Raw genomic sequence first — 20,259 nt, forward strand, 5'->3', positions numbered from 1 at the left:
ACGATACCTGTTTTACTGAATTTTTTCAGTTACTATGACGAATGAAATTTTTCTCAGTGTACGCGTCCAAACGATATTGTATAGGTACATCGGTAATTATAAAACTTGCACGAGTGCTCGATCCCGCAGTCATCTGCCGGCAGAGGTTGTCTTCTCTTTTTCCTCAATACAGGGATATAAGAGAGCATCGATCCACTCGACGGGACGGAAACGTGAAAAGATGTCGCAATATTGAGGCAATGCGGAGTAATTTGACGCATAACTATTGACTCAAGCCTCCCTCCGAGGATCCGTCTCTCCGCCTCTTCCCGTTTCTCTAAACGAGACTCAGCGTCGCGTACGCTCGAGTATCGGATTGATTGCGAAGCGGGAAAATTCGCGGCGGCAAATGTGGTAAAAATTTGCGGCCACGTCAAAAGATTCACGAGTGAGACACCTGTTCCCTTTGGACAAGACTATCGCGATGCTCGGCTCCTGTCGCTCGCAAGTGCCCGTGGGCTCCCCCTGAATCGCCGGGAGCCACGAACACACCGACTCCTTCACTCGATAGGGGATGGATGGATGGATGGTTGGATGGGCGGGTGGGTGGCTGGGTCGATGGATACACGACGCTGATTTCTGGTTTCCTTCTCGATGTATACACTTCCCACTTGCCGCACCCCTTCCATCTGTTTCCCTCCTCGGCACCCCCGCCCTTCCTGGCTACAGGCTCCTTTATCCTTCCTTTCAATGTTGCCTTATTGAATATCCCACGAGTGGAAAATCAGTTGAACCTTTATGAAAGGAACTGCCTCCTCCGCCTTCGTAGATACCCGTTTCAAGTGATCGTATTCACGGAGATTCGCTGCCGATCAAAATCAGATTCGAGAAATCATATTGCCGGTGCTTGTATCTGTTGTTTGCGTCTGTCCTTTCATCGCGGAGACGTGGAGGGAACTAATTGAAGAACGAGTCTTACAGTGATTCGATTACGCGACGGCGAAGCCTGGATTGAATTAACCACCGATATCGCATGCCGTTCATACTCTCGAAGTCTCGGCTGGAAGAGCGACGAAGAAGGATGGCAGTAGAGACGAGGAGAGTTAAGAGTATATTCGTAAAAAGACAGCCGCTTGCGAAGTCATGCGTGGCACTCGAGGAGTTCCTGAAGAGCATCGATGTCGGTCCTCCACTTCCCTCTTCTTTCTTCTTCATCCCTCTTTCGACCTATGGTTCTTCAGATGAGTCAAGTTGAAATAATTACACCGTGCTCCTCGTTACGCCCTCGGTTTCATCCCGGCGAGACACGAAGGTGCGTGGTTGTCCATATTTCCTCGTGCGTTACACGCCGATTCGCTCGAAACCGTCATTCGTTTGATTTTACTCAACGAATCCCACGTCTGCAGGGTGACTTGCTCGCGGATCCATAAGCGCGCATCGTTCTGCAGACGGTATACGTAACGTATGTACCCTATGCAGAAATCCACTGCTCACGTTTCGAGTCCGCATATAGGTGCAGCTTTATCACCATAAGTATAACGGGAGATGAAAGGTGGAAGCGGAGTGCGAGCACGAAAGCTATTCCCAAATGCCACGACCATCATCCCTTATGCCTGAAAGGAAAGAAGCCCAAGGTATTATGCGCGTGATACGCAGTCAATAGATACTACCTCCGACTGGAGTTGTGAATGGCGGTCCAAAGATCAAACGGCAACCTAAACTGCTGTTTGTTTTTCATCACGCCCTGATCTTTTATGCAGCCCTGGGTTTTTATTCAGAATTCAGGTTAGGCTGCCTATATCGGCTCGCTTTAGACTCCTTTGCCTGTTATATGTAGGCACCCGTACTTCGCGATGAAAGTGTTGAGCACGTCAACGGATTTATAGCCGACCGGTATACCGGGGGTATGATTATTTCGCGAAACGAAAGCTTTTCGCGATTCGTACTTTCGACATTGCGCTGATTTTTTTAATTAAGAAATCTTACTTAATACTCGTCCAACTCTATCCGAATTACGAATCACAGCCACCAAGAGTTAGCTCAATTCGCTGATTGTCGCAAATATGTTGAGATGAAAAATTTGCTGCAATGCAAGAGACATCATCTCTATCGTTCCTGATCACGAAGACTATATATTGCATCAAGTATCAAGAATCTCAACATACATCGAAAAAGGAACTATTCTCTTGAACCGTATTCCACATTCTATTATACTTCCGGTTAATCATATCATTTCTACCAAGGACTGCAAAAAATTATTTTATTCACGAACTTGTTGTTATTGCGCACATTGAAATTTGAACGCTACATTATGTTGAAGTTAAAAAAGCCGGGGAAGGAAATCTGAGAACATACGCCCATGTCTTTGACGGTGAAAAATCTGGATCGTTACGTACATTCTGTTCGGGGCATACGAAGCGCCGCACTAAATACTAAATACCTATACCGGGGAGCAATAAATATACGTGCGATGAGCAGGGAGCCAGCGATAATACGTGATCCCCTTGTGTTGAATACTTAATGCTAAGTACTCGCTGTATCTGCATACACCTCCCCTCCCTCTTTCCTCTTTCCTCTTTCCTCCCGTTGGTGAGTACACACCGGCGTTGAATCGGGTGTACAAGAGCGGCGCGGGCATATGTAACCCGGCCAACACGACCAGTCCGGGAAGAGGGAGAGCTACTATTGAGTCCCGGTACAATAAAATAACGCGAAATACTTGCGAGGGCTCAGGATCCGTCACCCCTGAGAGGAGGGAGCCCCTCTACGCGGTGCATTATGTAAGAAGATAATGCCCTCGAACACTTTGCCTGCACGTGAATGCCATATTATCGCTGGAAAACTCTTTGAATTCGCTCTGTCTCCTATCCGCCTTGTTGCGTCGATGATGTGGACTCAGGTTCAGAAGTGTAGGTACTCCATGTGATCCCGAATCAGTAAATATTTTACCAGCTGAATCGGTGACGAAGGTACAATTTGGAAACAGTTTTTTCGAACCTCGTTCGCTCTTGGTTACCTCGTACTCATGGATATCTTATTTCACGATGTTGGATCGGTGAGTTTGTCACGAAGAACGTGGCTTTCACCGATTCGACCATGGTGTCAGCTTGACGGGTAGAAGAGTTTTTGGTAAATCTGCCGGAATCTGCACGGTCGGGGGCGGTTAAGAGGAGAAGCTTATTGAAATTCACGGTGAGGTTATAAAACTTGAAACCGCGGAATGAAGAGGAGAAAAATTTGACGTAGTCGCGCTGAAAGTCGACGGTGATACAGGCGTCGATATCAATATTGTAAAAAGAGTCTTTGTCGCCGCGTTGGAAAAAGGCGTGCGAGCGTGGATGAGTGAAACTGAAACTGGGGCCGGAGTTGAAGCCGAAACTCAGAGGGCGGCGGGTATCTCGGCTCTCGGCGTGGGCCGGCACTCTCATTACACGTAGTATCGCCATTATCGCTATTAATTTTTCATTATTTTAAAACCGACAAATACGCTGCGCTACCAGCTAGCCCGTTACTTTTTGACGCCACGTGACGGCGTCCCCTTACTTACCATCTTCCCCGAGTTCCAACGAACCGAACGCCGCCCGGCCACCCAGCCAGCTAGCTGGTGAACGATATGCTTTGGCATTGTTCTGGCTTAATTACAGTTTCTTTCAACGCGACCCGTGCACTGCAGCCACGACACTTTTTGCCTCCGGTAACTAAGCTGTGCGTATGATATGTCTATGTGGACACCTTTGTATACCAACCCGCGCGATACACATCCGTGCTTTCACGTATACTTTCACCAACGCCGTATTAAGCTCCACGGATATGTATATTATGTATACATGGATACGGAGTTATTTTGAATTCGCGGGCTTATTCCTCTCGCAGATGAGAGGACAAAAGAGAAAATCCGCAGAAGTGTGTGGGTTAAGAGACAGAAGAACAATATCCATTACAGATATTGGCATTGACAATCGCGTATTTTGAAAAATGGTGCTCAACCGATAGCTTCCCTTTGATATGACACTTGGAATGCTTGGCTATAAAAGAAGATTTATTCTTTTTTTCGATATTCAAAAATAGGTTGGTAACAGTAAAGTCTGTCATTATTCATATTATACTAGTAAGGTATTTCCTGTTTAGCCAGATTAAAAAGTTCTTCTGAGATCTCATTTTATTGGTCAGGAAAAATCTCGAACCAATTGAACAAGGTTATTCTTATTAAATTTCGATTTTTAAACGCTTCGAGATGAGAATAGAAATTGTAAAATCATAATTATAAATGCATTTGTACGCGCGTGATACCAGATCTTTACCAAATACAGAGAAAAAGTCTGTAGATACCTGGAAAAAATCCATCGACGAAAGTGAAGCACCTCTGAGGTGGAATCGCCGCAGCGTCACAGATGTTGGAGGAGTAGAAGAGGGAGATGGGGTTTGAGGGGGGCAGGGGGGACGGGACAGTACAGTCATTGTGTAGTGACATTGCGGCTTACATTTCCATTACTTAAAGTCTTAGAACGAATCAATATTTTCAATATCTGTAAATGGAGGAAGCGTCCCCGATTCCCCGTTCTCTTCCCTCTCCTCCGCGCCAGGCCGACATCAATAGCGGTTTTTTGTATTAGTGGATATGCATATCAATGCTGACACCGACGCCCCCGACTCGCAACCGCCGAATGCGTAGCTCTCGACGATAAAAGAGGTTAGCGGCGGTGTGCAGGAAGCAACCCTCCCAGAACTTGGAACAATCCCGGGTACGCTCAGAGACGCAATTCCGCAAATGGGAATTGCCAATACCGAAGAAACGCTGTTGTACGCCGCTTTGAATATTCGACTTTTTCCGCGAGACTTGACGAAAAACGGTGCAGGCACACGGCTTTGCTTCAGCCTTTTTTTGATCACTGATGATTTTTCGTACAAATTAACCAGTAATGTCAACGTTTTGCGTACAATAGATTATTTTACATATACTTCTAAATTTCGGAATCAATTTATAATTGAGGTTTTTTTTTTCATTCAGTAACGATACGAATTAAGGTTGCAAAATTCATGCGAGCCGTAACTTTTGCATATAACCTTTTTCGTGATCAAGAATATGGGCTATGGAAGTATATACGTGGGGTATTATACAAGGCACTCATTTGCCTCGAGTCTTCGTTTATGAAAAGAGCAGCCTTCAGGACGGCATTCAAAGAAATTCACCCCGATTCAAAGGGAAGAAAAATTAAGAGCAATGACAAATTCACGTCGTGTAGATAATTGAAATAAATAAAGAAATAATAGAGAGCAAGGCCTGGATGGTGGCGGTCGAGCACAACCCCTTGACATCTGTAATTAAACGAAAACAAAAAGAAAATAATCATACGCTCCGAGAGAGGCAGGGCAGTAAAATGAAAGAATCAGATACGGAGGAGACAAAGCTCTCTCGCTCTCTTGCACGGTAAAAGTGGACGAGAATATTCCGGCGGCCATTTTGCATGATTTTATTCGAACTATTTGTCTCACAGTTCTCGGACGTTCCGAGGAAATCAGGCGAAGAGAAAAATGATTTGATTCTCATCCGAAATTAAATCCACTTCGTAATGCGGGGGTTAAATAAATGAGAACATATCACGCCCATTATAGAACGGCCCTATCGCATCGAGCTCTGATTGGATGATATTTTCACGCAGGGATCTCTTTTAACACAAACCACGTCAGATCCCGGTACATTCAAAGGAACTTCGTGCCGGGAGGAAAAAACTAATTAACTTTTCTGAATAATTAAGATAAAGAAATGAGATCTGGCTGATCAACCGACCCCTTCCGTACGCGATGGATGGCGAACCTCGGGAAGAAAAGAGATTTCATGAAAGTTATCAGCGTTCACGGTACGTTCCTTAAAAGGGCGCGAAAATTAATGTACACCTTATTTTCGCTTATTTACACTCATGCCCGAGAGACTACGCATTTTTCATACATCAATTGACGCGTTTTGGCTGAATAATACGTTTTTTAAATGAAATTTGGCAGTACACACGCATGTTCGATAGAATCGAGGAACTAAACAAAAACTTGAATTTGACATCCGACTTCTATTATATACGTTAGAAAGTTTACCCAACACGAAAAAGCTTCAGAAATCAAACAAAGGCTCCGAGTTAAATAGCAATAAGAAAGTAAGTTATCATCGACAGGCAATAAAGACCGTTGCTATTGACAAGAACTCAATGAAGTTAAATTAAAACAGAATGAAGCGTACTTTCGGGTTCCACGAGGTATTTGCGACAAACCTTTCTGCAGGAGAATTCAATGTAATAAAAGATCTGAACAAAGTTAGACGACGTTCAAACACAAGCCACAAAATCTCGTTCTTAAACAGAAAATGAACTAAAACAAGACAAAAATAACTGGCGAACATTTAATTAAGGTCAATAGAGACTGTCCCTGATGAACGTCTAACTAACATAAATTTTCAGATGAAATTATTCTCTTCTATTCACCTTCATCCAGCTTGTATCCAGTAAAGATTTTTATCGCTTAACTCTGAAACAATTAAGTTCAATCGGTGCGCTCGTATTTAAACTTCGGACCGTTCCCTCAAGGGATCTCGAAATACTTGGCTGTATTTTTTTCGCTCCCACCAACGATCTTTCCTTATGCCGGTTTTCATCCGTTAATCTTGAGCTGCATTCGCGCGGACTCGACGCACAAGCGGACTTCGATTGTTAGTTAAGAAGTGAATAATATTAATTAAAATGTTCTTTTGCGGTAGCGCCCTTTCTCCGTCGTGCGCTCTTGTTACTTTTGCTTTGCCCCCTTCCTTCATCTCCCTCTCTCTCTCTCTCTCTCTCTCTCTCTCCCTCTCTCTCTCTCTCTCTCTCTCTCTCTCTCTCTCTCTCTCTCTCTCTCTCTCTCTCTCTCTCTCTCTCTCTCTCTCTCTCTCTCTCTCTCTCACTCTCGTTCAGGCAGCCAGCATCACACCGCCGTTGGTCTACTCGACTTCTCGCTCCTTGTTGGATATTTATTCGTTCGTTTTTTATTTATACACCGACGACTCGGGGTCTGAGCACTTGGCTCGAGACCGACCTTATTTACACCCTGCCCCGAACCGCCTCGCCACCATCCCCCTAAACGGCAGGAGTGACTTCAAACCCTTTAGCAAGCGAGGAGAAAAAAATTAATGGAAGCATTCGAATGAATTTTATTAATTGAATCGCGGTGCCGCCGCTCGACACGGTCTTCTCTTTGGGGGTGGCACGTCGGTTGCAACAGCAATCCAGTACAGTCGAACGAAGAAGCCGACTGATTAACGGACCGGCTGGAGAAAAAATTTCAACCTCACCGATCAATTCGAAAAGTCCGTCCATTGGACCAGAAATGCGTCTTTGACTTCCAGCAATCATTATGCCAGGCATAATTATTATCGAAGAAATACACCGAAATACTCGTTGTGTACAGGGTCCTTTCCCTCAAAGCTTCGACAGGGAACAATATAACGATAAAAATCAACCACGCTTCAATGTCTGATCCCGCCTTGCTATTGGTGAAAATTTCAAGATGAAAGTGAGTGCCAAGATTAATCGCTTTGCTTTGTTTATTGTAGGTATAGCAGTAAATGCTTGATAATTCTATTTCTCGATTTCTGGAAGTAAATTTAAATTTACCGATTATCTAATTTGTCAGTTGATTATTCGGTTTTATATTAATGTTTACCAAACTTTTTTTCATCCGCCACAGGCGGTACGATAAAACTTTATCTTCTGTGTTTCTTCCACGGGGAGAAAGTTATGATGACCCTCTTTGTTCCACAGGAAAAAAATGGAATAACATTCCAGCAAACAAACAGCTTCGAAAAATACTTAGATCACGTTGAAACGACGATTCGTAATTGAAGCCCCAAGCCAAGTTGAACATATCGACTATTATCAGTTGTCAAGTATCTGCAGTGCCGGCACTGCATGTGGTCTATGCAAATTGGCACGCACGTCTGTTCCCGTAGTAAGGAAACCTAGGTATTATTGCATATCAGAGATATGGTGCCAGCTAGCACTGCGCCAGCACGGTGCAATCAACCTTGCAAGAAATGCATGCGAGTTGACGTGGTTATATTCTTGGTGCAAAGTCACGTGCTCGGAGCACGTTCCTCGCGCCTAATCTAAATCATTTGCGAACGACCCAGTCCCGCGATCTGCAGGATTTGTGCTAATTCTGGAATTCGGTCATTGTGTCTTTGAGTTGGATGATCGCGAAAAAATATATATATACTCGTATACATACATTTCACCAAATTATACTTTCGCAATCTCGACGAGTAAAATGGTGGGCAGAAAAATACTTACCCCTTTCGCGTATAATTAATTTTGATCGTTTTCCCTCGACAATGAAGGTAAATGTATATAAGGTAAATTCTCAAAGGAATATCTCGTGCGGTAAAATAATAATTCAAAAAAAGGGTTCAGGTCTCCGTGACTACGTACATATACACTTTCTCTTCAAATTGTGGGAACTTGAGAAATGAGTTTTTAAAAGAAAAAAGAACAAAAAGAAAAAAGAAAAAATACCGAGATGAAAACAAAAACAGAACCGAAGGACCGGAGGACCGAAAATAAAAGACACGGCTACTGATTCGAGGTACGTTACGTCACTCTCCTCGCGTTATTTGACGCCGCGTCGCTTTGCTCGTTCACGTCCTCTCGTCGTTACCTATGTAGGGGGTGCTGGCGAATGCATCGTCGAAGCAAAACGAACGTCGAGGTACCCTCCCTCGTACCTGAGATTCCTCGAAAGGCCTTGGCATTTCCCGCGAGCTTATTATCGATCTCCGGCTTTCACCGGCACCCCGGTATGAGCGGCGGCGGAGGGGTCAGAGGGGGCGGTTAGGGGGTGAGACGGGAACCCGCACTCGGCGGTATCATATCTTACCGCATGCCGGGCGTTCTTTTAAATAGGAAGTTGCAAAATATTCATGGATGATATTCAGCCCCATTCAAATACACACCCCGACGTCAGAAGAGCGCCGACAGTCCGGGGGCGGCGGAGGCGGGAATGCGGAACCAAACGAAACCCGGCCGATCCGAGCCGACGCGATGGTCTCGCGGTGCTGTGCCCCGTCATAAAAGAGCCCCCGCGTGTGTGCGAGGCAGCTTCTGCTTCTGCTTCTGCTGCTGGTGCCGCTGTATCTTTAGAAATATTGGTTAGATTTACATATTTTACGGTAAAAGAAGAGTACCGTGGGTTAAAGGGAATCCGACGTAACTTCAATGCGAGCTTGGTAGCTCAGGGATGCTAAATATTAATGTCTACTAGTGTTCCTTTATGCTCGCAGCCCGCGTACCAGGCTCCGGCCGTAACGGCGCTGCTGCTTTTCCGTATAACCGGATGTTCAGACCCCTCCTCGCACCAACCCCCCGAATGGCCGTGGGGGCCTTACGTGCCGTGCTTTTGTCGCCGAACCCCGATAGCCGCGGCTCCGTCTCTTCGACGGGAGCCGGAGAGAGAGCTGCTGCCAATTTTTCATTACCAATTATAACCTTTCTTTCCTCGTTCGTCCCCCTCGCTCTGCTCGCACCGCTCGCCTCGAGCCCTTCATCCTCTCGCCCGATTGTCACTTGACCCGTGGACCTTTCCCTTCGTTCCTTACAGCTCCCGCTGGTCCGCGCCTCCTAAAACGGAATAACTAATCGTCCGTGGGTCGGTTCAAAAAGTACCTTGGAATAATCGCCGGGATGTAAGAGCCTTCGCAGCCTTCGCATCCGGCATGCCTTCGGCGTCTCTCACTCACTCGTCCCACATTCCCGGACATTCTTCCAGGGAGTAAGCGGGGCCTGGCACTCCGCTTCTCGGTGTCGCGGTCTCCGTCTCATTCGCCCTCGCAGCAGCCAAACTCAGCTGAGCTTTTTACGCAAGGATGGACGAATTCGGTGATATTTTCAAGTGGTTCAGTCCGCCTGATTATGTTTATTCATACTTGGCTAAGTATATTTTCGGTTCTTCTGATGTCGCGGATGATTCTAAATTGCTCGGTAATGGCGGTGGCGGCGGCATTTGCCGAGGTGGTTACAGCTCCCTTATTCCTCTCCTGTTCCTCCCCCTTTTTCCTGGGCCCCCATAAGGCCGGGGGGCGCGATGAGAGGGCTGCGGGGGAGCGGAGGGGTTGTGTAATTGGTGCTCAGTGACGCGAGCCGCAAGGTTGCTTTGACGCTGAATAATTTCTCCTATTAACTTCACTTCATAATTGCTGATATGCTTTTGTGAAGTAAGTCACATGTGAATAAATCGCGCCTCTCCCAAGGCGACAATTTCTATATTCGTCATATCCGTACGTACAACAAACATCGTGCAGAAATCGCGGTGCGATAACATTCACGAATCGTTGATCACCAGCTTTTGCTAACTCCAATCAGACGATCGATTTGCCATGCTGAAGTTAACGGGTAAATAAACAATTTATTCCCCAAAAAAGGGGAGCAGTTTACGGTACCAAATCGAAAGCTTTCTTTTCACGGGAAATTGGATTCCAAGGTGCTCACAATTCATGACGTATCTGTGTCCACCAACATTCAAGCGCAGTTCTATACCTTACTTGACGATCGGTATTGAGAGTCGTTATATTTCGTGCTTAGGTCAAACGCATTAGCGTGTAGGATATTTCCGTGGCGAAAGTCAAAACCGAAAGTGATCATTACACAATTGCAACGATACAAAACTAATAACTACTATTTCTGAGACATGCAACCCTGCCAACCGATGAACGGCAGCTCGCTAATCCAATAAACAACGAAACAGACCAGGTGATGTACGACCTGGTAGAAGTTGGAATAGGTGGTTATAGACTTGTGTACCTACTACTTGATATACCGATCCAACGGGCGTAATTTACAACACGTGTGTCTTAGGCTTGCTGCGGACGTTAAGCGCCGCGAGTAACGACGTAAACGTGCACGCCAAAACGCTACGTGCTTCTATCCATCGATTGGGTCATTGTTTTATTATAGAGGATTTCAATCGATCCCTGAACCTTGTACAGTCCAGCCTCCTCTTTGACCATGCCGCAGTGTACTTAAGGTTAAGGACAAAATAGAACGGAGTAATTGAAGTTAAAGGGGTGTAATTGAGGACAATTTGACCTACGATTAAAAATAATTGATCAAGGTCACGTCAACTCTCGTAAGACACGGGGCAGGAAGAGCTTAAGAAGGCCGCTGGGAGAATGGTCAAGAGTTTTCGGCAGGCAGCGCATTGACGCCTGGAAGAAATTGTCAAATGTTAGGTTAATTCGATGAGAATAATACTGGGGCAACAAAGGTGAGCTCTCAGTTCCCAAAATGTACCCTCTGAGTATATCAGTTCGTCGAGGCGATTCCGATTTTATCCTCGATTTTATCCACTTCTGATTATTTTCAATTTACGGTTTTTATGCTGATTATACATCCGTTCACTCGGGTCATTCTTGCACCTGAGTATCCAATTTATTTTACAATAGTGTGCCGCCAATATTGAGAGAAGGTAACACAGAAATAATAAAGGGAGAAAGCAGGAAAGAACGCGTGAGAGTAAATTGAAAAGGAGACGAAGACGGCAACGGAGACGAGTTGTCATTACCAGACGTAATTCGCAACGAAACACACGCTACATTTATCGTAGAGGTTGGCATAAAGGAAGGCTGGGTGGGTTGGATCCAAAGATTGCTGTTTCCCGCATGGCTAAATCCTTCTTGAGTTTACTTCTTGTTCGTTCCATTTTACCTCTTGCCCGTTGCCTCTCCTCCTTCGTCATTATTCCTGTTCGTACCGACCTAACAACGCTGCAGAAGTAGCAGCAGCCATATTCGAATCACGCAGCTTTTATGTACAATCTGTTTTAGATTAGATTTGAGAAAGGATTAGATTTGTTTCATAAGGTTATATACACGGGTTGTCGTTTCACCTTGTCATTACAGGGCAAATGAAAACAGCAATTCAGACAATTTTGGCATACGCAGATTTAATGTACACACACGAGCTTCCAGGCACATCAATTAGAGGCGCGTTACTGAACTCTTTGAGCAATTGCAGGAAGAGCGAGTAGGGTTAATTCGACTTTCATCGAAAACTAATAGCAACATTCGCATCACGGCATGATTTCACGGCACAGATTTATTTCGTCGTCCGTGAAACTCGGCACAGTATCTGCACGCATATTGTTGGTATGTGTTTGAAAATTCGGTGGCCATAAACCAGTACTAAATCTTCCGCAATCAAACATCTATTGTCTGCCTAGGTCTGTCAGTTTGCATTTCTCTACACGTTGTACCGATATGTCCCAGAGAGTCACCTACGCGATATGTACGTGTTCCGCCTATGCACGTTATCACAATGTACGTACGATGTGTGGAATAACAATAGCGGATTTGACTGCTTTTGATTTAACAGGAAACAATGGCGGCAGACGCCACTCATTTGTTTCCTGACGTAACTGCGTACGCATCAACAGAATAGAGGTAATATACTGCACTACAGATTATAATTTGCGGTAATTGCAATCCGGCACTGCGGTTCAATAATTAATTGTTCAAACGAATCTCGGCATTTGACCATTTTAGACAATTACTTTTATTAAATCGATTTAACGTTGGATTTTTCGCTACTGCAGGCCGGCAAAATTGTAACTGTTTATCTGTTACGGGTTATTATGTTGGCTAGGTTTTCCTTATTTGCCAAATTGGACCGAGATGACTATGAATGTAGAGAAACGATTATGTTAAGAAATACTGAGCATCTGCAAATGTGCAACATTCCTTCAGTTTTACGTTCTAGTTTGATAGAGAGCAATCGCAGGACAGGTCTTCTCGTTGAATAATGAAAATGATCGAAATCAGGGATTGCATTTCCCCGAGTTGAATTCGAAGAAGATCAGGCTCCGGATTTGCTTTCCTTCGGATGCCTGAGATTCCTGGAGGGTTGAGGGCAGTGGATGCCGGACGAAGGGGCTTGATAGCGGTCCTTGTCTTGTCGTTTTCGATCGAATTCTATTTTCCCAAGACCAAGGAATGGGGAAATTCCAAAGACATCTCTCCGCAGTTCCTTATCCCAAAAGCTTACCCGTGCCAACTTCCGTTGAGGAATCCAAGGCAAGCGAACCTGAAAGCGTGTTGCGTTATTTCACTGGAAAATTCAAATTCTCCTGACCGCCGTTCAGATTCCTGCTGGACACTATTGAAATACTTGTTTGACTCGGGTCCAATAGCCACCCGTCTTCTGGACACCAGCAAGAATTGTGAATAATGATTTCCTCTCCGACCGATTCTCGATGTCTTGAATTCCTCAGTGGCGTCTTCTTCCCAATATTGTCTAGAAAGCCGGTAAAATCAACGCAAGTCGCATCTTTGGATGGTTTTCCAACCATACCGCCTAAATAGATTTTCACAGACAATCTGAAATTCAATTTATAAGGTCGTTATTCTATCCTTGGAGTTCAAAGACATGACGCAATGCAACTACTTGGTGATGGCGAAGGTGGCAGTGTTATATATTCGAGGGGCGATGGTAGAGACTTGTTAATTAAATTCATCGATAGCACGTGATCCCCTTGGTGGGTTATTAGAGATTGACGTGACGGGTCTTCTCGGGGAGAGCGATAGTCACGGCAGCTCCCTGAAGTGAGGGAGGATGGGCAGCACGAAACGTTGTCTTAGTCTACACGACACAAAGGATTTTGACGAACGGAGGGGCCGGGAACTGATGGATTCGCCCCTGCAGTCACCTGGGTGTTCGACTACGAACGCTAAGCAAATTACAAATTGATTCATTCGTCGAAATTGCGTGCTGAGGATACCCAAGAGAGTTTGAAGAAAAATGAAAAACCTCGACTGAGATAAAGGAGTGGCAGTGTATATCAATTCCAGTGAAATGAGTACCTACAAGCTGAAGAACTTTCAAGCTTTAGTGTCTCTTAGCTGACTACCAGAGCCGAGACAAAAGATAGGTTTGCAGTCAAGTGAGACTTGCTTATGGGTGTCGGTCCTAGATATAAACATTAGTTGTCTCCGTGAAGTCATACGTAATTAATAAACAAACGCGTGTAGTGAATTCCAACTTCGATAGTGTGGTTTTCAATATTCATATCGCCTAAGGCGATCCCTTACATCTAACTGGTATCAGATACATGCACTACTCCCCAATCTCTTGAAAGTCGCGGATTCTTCCGCCTTCGCGTATGACGCAAAATTGGCTTCTGCCTGAACCAGAATTCAGAATCATGCGATTGCTAATTACAAACCTACGAACTAGACGGAGCTCCTAGACACCCTTAAGACACCTTCGAACAATTGATGTAGTCTGTGAAGGGCACAAGTGGGTGAAGACGAAGGCAAAGGAAATACTCATAGGCTAAAATGACTGAACTGAACTGAAGTGAACCGCTATCTCTTTCTTCCATCATCACTGTGCCACCTTTCATTCTTCCCCTACCCTCCACGTACTTCATGCGCGTTCTCTCCGCGGCTTTCCCTTCCGAAATTCAGCAATCTGCGTTTAGAATGAGCCATAGAATGAAGGATGGATGGAGTACTGAGGTAGCATAGCACCGTCGAAGGAAAGCCGAAGTAAGGAGACGACGGCAAGGACGTGGATTTCATTGGACCAACTTCGCTCGGGGATATTTAATAGCGTCAATTTCTCGTAAAAATACTCATTACGAATCTTGGACCGGGCTTTGAAAATGCCCCGTTTCACGGCACAGGAAGTAGGAAAACATCACGAGATTTCGATAACGAATTATGAAGGCGCCCGCGAGCGACCCGCGCCAAACGGGAATGGAACGGAGGGAATCACTGTGCGATCAGAAGTTGAAATCGTCTTAAGCTGGCGGGAAGCAAAGATGTTTAAACAGAACGTGAGGAGGGATAGCACCCATACACTCGGTATTAGACAGAGCGGTACCATCTTTGCTATCAGTGGCTGTGGCAGCGGGGCTGACTATCCATCCATACCACAATGCGGAGATATTAATTACGAGATATTATGATAAGACGTGAACAATACGCCCGTATTGAATGAGAGATCCTCCGCCACTGCCGAGCTTGGAGTGTGTCTTACCCCATACTACTCTCGGCGCTGCCTTCACCCAACGAGACCTAGCCGCCTATATACTACATATCGTGCACACGCTTACCCGAATTACAGATCCAAGGACCAAGATTTACAGAATAGATGTCGCCCGACGTATTCCTCTCTAATGTCCTCTATAACATTGGCAAGACAACGCGCAAAGGAGTGCTTCCGAGTTCGGAACCACCCCCTCACTCCACGATCCTGCCTGTATTATCTCCTGCTGGAAATCACGCCGATTGTTCTTCCAGAAAATAGTCCTACAACCGACAAAATCCCATTCTCGTTTCTGTCGCCGTGCGATCCACTTACCCGGATTATATTTTTTCACTTAGAAGTGGGCATACCGGTACCGTGCCGCGTCAAAAATGTGTCTAGCTGTTCAATAGAGTCGTGATAACTGCCTCGGACTATAAACAGGCTATTACGTGGGTTAGAAAACCATCGTCCTTAGCTAGGCATAGATCTCAGCATACGGCGTGGTTACGATGTTTTGTCGGGTCAGGTTTCGTCTGCAAAATTGGCTTTCTGCGCCAGCTATTTTAACCCGCGATGCTTTTGGCAGGGGGACCGAGTATTATTATCAATTTCAAAGACCAACTACTTGTAACGTTCCTACAAGATTAAACCAGTCCTGTCAAGACCTCGCGACGGAAGATCCGAGGACTCTAAGGACATGTCTTCAATAGCCTCAGAACACATGCGGGTCATCTAGCCATTCATCGACAAGCAACGGGTCGGATGGTCCAGTCACTGCTAATCACAAAATCCAGCAGCAGCAGCTACGTCTCGGATGCCAATTATTCGAGTTCCGGCTAGAACTGCTTCACAAATAATTCATTGGCAAAAGCTGAAGCTGTCAAAAGTTGTAAGAAACCGATCTTTTAAGTTGCTTCGTATCGCTGCTTCACGATGCAAGACGATGCTCGTCAATATATATGGTAGCAAAGAGAATATTTAAATACTGTTATTTTAACGAGACGCGACTATTTACAGTTGGGATTTGGGGCTCGCGCAGGAACTCAGATGTAGACATAGCACGAAAATACTATTTTGTCAAGTTTGGCTCTCAACATTCACATGCTGTGTGTCTTGAGGCTCGTGCAGAAGAGCATATTAGTTTAAAATCTGCATGCATGGCGTCAGCACAACAAGAGGCCTTGGTATTCACACCCTCGAGTGCAGTGTCGTCGGGCGCTGTCGAAACGGCCACCGCCGATGGACTCGTTTGTCCTCTCGATAGTTGTGCACGTAACCTAACGTTGTACTTAGCCACGGTTGGATTTTGCGAAAGAGAATTAGCGACCATTCAAAAAAATAAACAGAGTCCCGAGAGCGTTGTTTCCGAATGGCCACCCCGAGCGGTCATAATTGAAGACATAAATCAGCCGATCTGATATCCATAATCAAAAAGAGCGATGTGTTGGGCTGCCGGAAACATGCTGGTATAAAGTAAAGAATAAAGAGCGGCTCGGTGGGTCTGTTCTGAACCAAGGTTTCAGCGTTCAACGTTCAACGTTCAGCAGCTATCTCTGGACGGTTTGGGGCTCGCGTCGAAGGGGTTGGGGGTACAGATAAGGTGAATCAAACCGTAAATAACTGGAGAATGGCGGAAAGGAGAGACGTTGGGGGGGGAGGGGGGGGGAGGTGGGGAGAACGACGCCTCGCCAGCTGCAAAATTCTCCGAGTTTTATAGTTGAATCGCATGACTCCCATCTCCATACATTCCGCGCACTTTGGTCTCTGCTCTTCGTTCTTTCAACTCGCAACGCGATTCCTCCATCCTTCTCACCTTCGTTCTCGCTCTTTCCTCTCTTTCTTTCTCTCGCTACAATTTCTTTTTAGCTCTTCACGTCTATTTTTATTTCACCGTTCCTTTTTACTTCGGTATATATTCCCTTCCTCGAGCTGGCGGAGGTGGTGTGATTAATTTCGTATTCGTAGATATTTTCTAGCTGTTGCACGCCAACCGCTGCTAACTCTATATTTTATATTCTAGGCTAGCGCACCCCCTCCCCTTTCTTTTTTTTTTACCACTGCTGCAGTTGCAGTCAATGCAATATGGCACGTATGCGCACGCGTTGCAATTAATTTTCTTAAAGGTAAAATACCTTTAGGATATCCCTTTAACTCAGTATAAAAACATCCCGGACTCGTATCAAAAATAGATGGTATCACACAAATTCAAAAAACTGTCAAAGTTTATTCGCTCCTGAAAAATATTACGTGCAAGCATCGTCGTCTTTCTTACTACTTAAATATCCAAATTTGAACTAACACATGTTTTCCTTCGGTTCGGTCTAATTGCGAAAGTGTGCAAAAACGCCAAACGCCGAAGTGATGGTAATGCTTGTTCGTTAGCGTCAATCCAATATCGTGGAAGTGATTCTGCGTCGGTTAGTCTGATTCAAAGCTATACACTTCGAGACAAAAGAATTAATCAAATAACTTTGGGAATGCTCCTCGCTTCCAGACGTCAACACTCGGTGACCGATGGTAGCCTGGGAATTCTTGTTGAAGGAAATAATCCGTTGACCGGTATCTCGTTCCTCAAGTTATCGTTGCCTGCGGCGATGTTGTATCATCAGTGGATTCCCATACGTATCCGCGAGCTTTCCTACACCATTTTCAACGAGTTAGTTGCTGCAGAAGCAAAAGCAGAAGCTACAAGCCGCAACGAACTGCTAACAGCAGCTACCTTCGCGCATGATTGATCGCGTCTTGGCATGCCAGATAATGCAATTTTATTTCATTTGATTCCTGGGAGGTAATTGCTGTTTTGGCGGGTCTGCTGAACGGATGGACGGACGGATGAACGGGGTGGGAGGTGATGTATCGGTTCTGCCGTTCGACGCCCGGCGTCCACCGTCGACGCCGACGTTCCTTGCACGATATTAACTTCGCCAAGGTTTATTGCTTCGGAAGAGAGAAAGGGTTGAGATTGATTGCAACAAGGGAAGAATATTATCGCCACTTTATATCAATCACGCGGGACTCAGCTCGGCGATGAATCTTGGTCGTTTGTCTGCAGGCGTTGCGTTCTTCGAATAAGCCTGCAGAGCTACGCGTGGTTCGATTTTTTCACCTTCCTTCTATCGCTGCCGGTATTCACACTCTGCGATTTCCGTTTCAGTACCGCAAGTACCCAACTTCTCTGGATTTCATATTACCCTGTTATATATCGTTCCAAAGTCGTGCTTTGAGTCGGTACCGTGAGCAGAGTTATTATTGTTGCGGTTCGATCGACTGCGATCACTCAAACTCGTTAAAACTTTTAACATTAACCGAGTACTGCAGCATTTCTTGCTTACCTGCGTTTACCCGGCACATGCATACGTGGGCGCAATGCTAAACAGTCGTGATATCGTGAGCTTGTTCCGATAGCTGCAGCGAGCTCGTCGAGTAAGCGCGGGATTCGTTATTGCTCGAGTTGGCTATTCCGCAAGTATACCCTGATTGCTTCGGATTGTTTCTGACCGCAAGGTACGTATAATATCTCCGAGTCGATTATTCATGGCGCCGAGTGCGATCTTGGCCGGCATCGTTGAACCCGAGGCTCGGAAAGGGGAGGGATTGAAATTATTCAAATACAAAATCGCCATCGTTGTGATCTTATTATTCTTCCATCGTCCAGGGGGTGTTTTCGTAACCCTTTATCTTGGACGTACAGATTGTAAAAATAGCAACGCAGTCGGCAGCTCGGTGGTCCCGAGGGTGTGATGGTATGCAAATCTCGGCGAAAGCTACCTACCACTGATGGGGAACCTGCCCCTTGAGGAACCAGCCTACATTAATCTAACCATGTTTGCCAGACGCCCTTGCCGTCCCTTTGACAACAAATTAACTGAGCCATTTCCAAAACATCGACCACGCACCCACCCCATCGCTGCAGTTCGCTGATTTTAATCCTTCGCCCGGCGTAACCCCGGAACGCCGGGCCTCACGCGTCTTCCCACTTCATCGCAACCTCTCAAATCCAAGCGTTACGTATACGTCCTGAATTTGTGAACCAGTTTCCGCGAGAAAAATTCCGGGCAATACGCTCGTGAAAAATAAAAGAAGAAAACACCGCGGAGCAAGAGCTTGGCGACGCAAGCTGCGCAGCAATGCTCGACGACAGGCTCGAGGCGTTTTCATTTACATCGCTCGAGTCGCAGCCGAGTTGGTTAGCGTTAATTGTAATGCTTTTTGGTCCATACACGATTACATCATGAAATAATCCCTCATTTATGAGTTAAGTGGTCTGTGGAACTCGGCGGCGCTTCTGATGAAATGCTCGTGGCAAGCAGCGCGGGGGTAGCGACGCGATGTCGGGTTCGCAGGGGGAGCATGGGTGCCGGTTCCACCACCACCACCATCATCATCACACAACCCTACGGCGCTAAAACCTTTGCCATATTATAATTGCATTCTACCGTTCCGTAAAATTGCAAATAATTAAGATTCATTCAATGTAAACAGCGTAATAAGCAATGCAAACATAATTTACCCGACCACGTCGCGTCGCGTCGCGTCGTTTAGCTTCGTTCCCGGTCCTTTCGCCCTGTTGCGGGACATCGTTAGGAGTCAGTGGTTCTCGCGATATTTCATTCTCGAATCAAAACGTTAACCATGAACAAGATCGCTGACCTCACCTCCTTTGTCCTGACCTCGTCGTCAACTCGGAAGGAAATATAAATGCTGGCGGATTCCGCGGCACGTATTGTTTCCTCTGCTACCTTTCACCCTCCACCCTCGGGGATCGAAAAGCACGCTGCGAGCGTGGATGCACGTACAATTACATCGAGGCCTCGAAGGGAGGGGGACAATTCTTTGCCGATAGAGGGTATATAAGACCCTGTGAGTAAAGAAATATATCAAAGAAAACCGGATGATATATGGAGACAATATGGTCCCATATTTCTGCCGCTGTCGTCGTAGGATTAAGCTTATATCTACTCTTTCGCGGCCGAATATCTTTGGCAGTTGTCACGTACTGCGCGGATCCCCTGCTGCTCACGCGAAACTCTGATGCGAGGAGCTCCGAGTGATAAATAATGGTTCTGATCCGTTGTTTCGAACGGAGGTGTACACATATACTACGGGTGAAAGAAAAGGAAAACAGAAACGACACCGCGAGCAGGACGGAGACTTATGGCGTTGCGTTGCGATGCGTTGCGTTGCCTCTCTTCTCTTCTCCTCTTACATCGGCACTGATGCTGATGCTGAAGCTGAAGCTGAAGCT

This window comes from Neodiprion fabricii, chromosome 3 (genome assembly GCF_021155785.1).
Source record: "Neodiprion fabricii isolate iyNeoFabr1 chromosome 3, iyNeoFabr1.1, whole genome shotgun sequence".
Taxonomy (NCBI): Eukaryota; Metazoa; Arthropoda; class Insecta; order Hymenoptera; family Diprionidae; genus Neodiprion; species Neodiprion fabricii.